The sequence below is a fragment of the Propithecus coquereli genome, unplaced genomic scaffold, assembly GCF_000956105.1.
Source record: "Propithecus coquereli isolate 6110/MARCELLA unplaced genomic scaffold, Pcoq_1.0 Scaffold330, whole genome shotgun sequence".
Lineage (NCBI taxonomy): Eukaryota > Metazoa > Chordata > Mammalia > Primates > Indriidae > Propithecus > Propithecus coquereli.
Genome location: NW_012148953.1, coordinates 1,185,449 through 1,188,860, shown reverse-complemented (window position 1 = coordinate 1,188,860; position 3,412 = coordinate 1,185,449).

Genomic DNA, 3,412 nt, shown 5'->3' with positions numbered 1-3,412 from the left:
GCCTCTTCTATGTACCATAAAAATAAGAGGCAAAAAGTATACAAAGTTAAAACATAGTTTTTATAAAAATACTATTGGAAGTATTAGAAGTTCAATTTTCTGAATATCTGGGAATTATAGGAAGAGCTAATTTATACATGTGCTTATTTATTATTAAGCCAATAGGAAAGAAACCCTTTAAATTTTTTATATGATAAATTGGTAATATCTTTTGAGGGTAGGAAAATATTACCTATATATAACTTATATACAAAAATACACACATCTATATTTATAAACATTCAGACACAAAGATAAAGATCTCATAGCTTCAATTCAAAATTTTAGACAGGAATCAGGGATAAACGCATAAATATTATATGAATCAGATTGCTTTATATAAAGGATCTGGCTCTCTCAATTGTCGCACCTTTGTATTTTTACTAATGTTGTGTTTTTAGCAGATGGGACAAATTAACATTACTCGGTCAACATGAGGCTCATGTGTCCCCACTGATATTTGTGGATAAGAGCCTTAGGATTTTCTTTGCCTTCATGTGTAACCTTATGAAGGCTGTGAACTCAATTTTGGCTGAGGGGCTAAGGAGAAATCAAGAGGCCATTGGGTTATCTCCAAAGCCCCCATCTGAGTAGATAAAAGATTCAGCATGTTTCCAATTAGTTTTTTAAGCCTCAGGTGGTTCCTCTTAGCACTCCTGAGCCCTTCAGGAGCCCCTGATGGGGAGGGAACCTGAAGCTTGAGTGACCATAGGGAGTGATGTGATGGCCAAAGTGGGAGAGAAAAAGTCTGAGAGGTTTGGGTAGAGAGATGGAGAGAGCAGGAGTGGTTAAGGAGACAGATCAAGCATTTAAGGGAGGGGAAAGGAAGGTCAAAGATGGTAAAGAGAAGCAAGTGGGAGAAGGGGTGATGGTAAGTGGGACATCTTAGAGGAGCCAGTGCAGGGAGATCCCAAATTTCCGAAGAGGTCACTGAAGTTCTAAATATTCTTTAACAAAATGTGGCCATATTTGAATCTATGGAACTGAATTAGTGCCTTAATAATGAAGTATGTAGTTTGCTGCAGAAGAAAAGGAGAGAGGATGACAATACAGTGAAAATTGTAGTGAATTAAGATAATTAAATCAGAGATAAGATCCTAAAGGAGCTGGGGAAAAGTACCACTTAAATACTACCTTGCAGGGTCACCATCCTAGCAGCCAAAGTAGCTCACCCCCCAACCTCCTGTCCAATCCTCAATGGAAGAGCCAGGGAAACGTCCTTACCCAATTCTCATTAAAGGACCAAAGGAAAGACATGACAGTCCTCGCAGAAGGGCCAAAAAACATTTCTTTGCCTGAAAGAATCAAATTAACTCCTTACTGTGCTTCTACAGATAAGACAACTGTAGCACTGGATTGGGTGTTGTGACTCACCACCATAGACCCTGTTTTCCCCACCGAAGAGAGGGCACAAAGGACCCAAAAAGCTGGCATGAGTACCTGGGAGAAGAATGCTATTTCTGAGGGAGTCAGCACTCCATCCAAGTCATAGCACCAGAAAACCATCAAACAAAACAAACCTGGACTTAGGTCAGAAAAGACTTTACTCCAAAGACTATTGCAACAGGAGAATACTCTGACCAGTAGATTTACAAATGTCTCACAGGTCAGGAAAAAAGACATTTTCTTTTACAGAGAGGAATAACCAAGACTAGAAAGACCAGATGTTGGGGAGTGGGATGAGCAGATGGCATGACTTTTGATCAGTGAGTGTTTTTCTCTGCAGTCAGATGATTTTCAGGTAGGGTCATTACGGAGTTTTTCTGTGTTTCAGTGCTTGTTTAAACTTAGGAGAAAGCCAAGGTTCAGGGATCTATGGGAAGGAGAGAAGCCTTAGTAACTAAATTTTGGTCAAGTTAAGTTAGAGGACACTCTGTCCAAATTGATTAGGGGACAAAGAGTTCAGCTAAACATCTATGACACAAAGAATGGGAATTTAGAAGGTCTATGTCTGGCTTTATCATAGGTGAACAAGGGTATCATCCACAAGTCTATGTAAGTCATAAGGGAAAAGGCAGGTTTTTTTATTTTTTATTTTTTTGGTAAACCTTATCCTGGAACTCAAAAGGATGAGAGTTTCTTTATCATCATAGTTTTCAAGAACAGAGGGCTCAGGTAAATTTAAACATGGTCAATATGAAGGAATTATGAAAAATGCATATAATAATTGATTACCATTCTAAATTTTCAAATTGTATATGTATATTTTCTTAAGTCACTGATCATTTAAAAATTAATACATATTTTGAAATTGATGAAAGTATTTCTGTCTATAAAATTTAGGTTTTCAAAAACTAACAAGGTGATTATGATAAATAACAATAATTCATGGCTTTCTAAAATATCCAAAGAATAAAAATATCACAAGCAAACACAACTAAATGAAGTTAACATAAAATTTAACTGCTAAAAAATGGTTGAAATCACTTTTTCTATGAATATATAAATATGCACTAGATAATCAGCTCATTTTTTTTTAAAATTCTGACAAAGCTATAGAGATAATAAAATAGTCATGGCTTTCACCCTTGGAATTATAATTCCACTTCCAATCTTTCCATTTGAGCAAGTTTAAGCATAATGAAAAATTTAACAGTAATTAATGGATCTTTAAAATTTTTCTTCAATTGAAGGCATATGCTAATTACAACCTTGCCTGGGTAGAAGCATGGGACGTGTGCAGAGATCTATGCGATCTCAGCCATGATGTGAACATCTATGAATAGTTCTTTCCACAAAGTGTGCAGAGTTTGCAAATGCTTCATATTAATTATGGTTTGTTCATAAGAATGTTTACTTTTGATTCTGAGCCTAGGACTAAATTTTAAAGCTTGTATTTCATGACTAAGAAGGCAATTATTCTGTCAGGTTCAGTAACTATATTGCAGTTACTTGATTACCAGGTTTAAGGTTTTTTAACTACCTAAAGCTGTTATTTAAATTACACTTTAGGGTTTTATTATCTCGACTTCTAACAATGCCAAATCCATCTTCCATTTCGATTCTCTTTTTCCCTTAAGTCATATCTGTCCATTTGCTTTATTTCAAGCCGTAAGTCTATTAAATGCTATGCACAGAGTCCACAAATTGCTACCAGAAGTCACTTTTTATTGCTGCTAAAAAATCAATTGCAGTTTAGATTTTTAAATCTGAATATTTGGACATTGTATATATGGCTTCAAAACGATATTCCATATAACCCTTTTATTAATTATAGAAATAATCAAGTTAGAGAAAACCATAATGGTAGTTGAGCATAGGAATTAGCATCATTAATCTCAAATAAAACATAGACAGTGTTTCTTTCTCAATATAGTAGGTTTTAATAACTTAAATTGAAGACCAGTTTTCGAATTTTAATCCAGTTGATAAG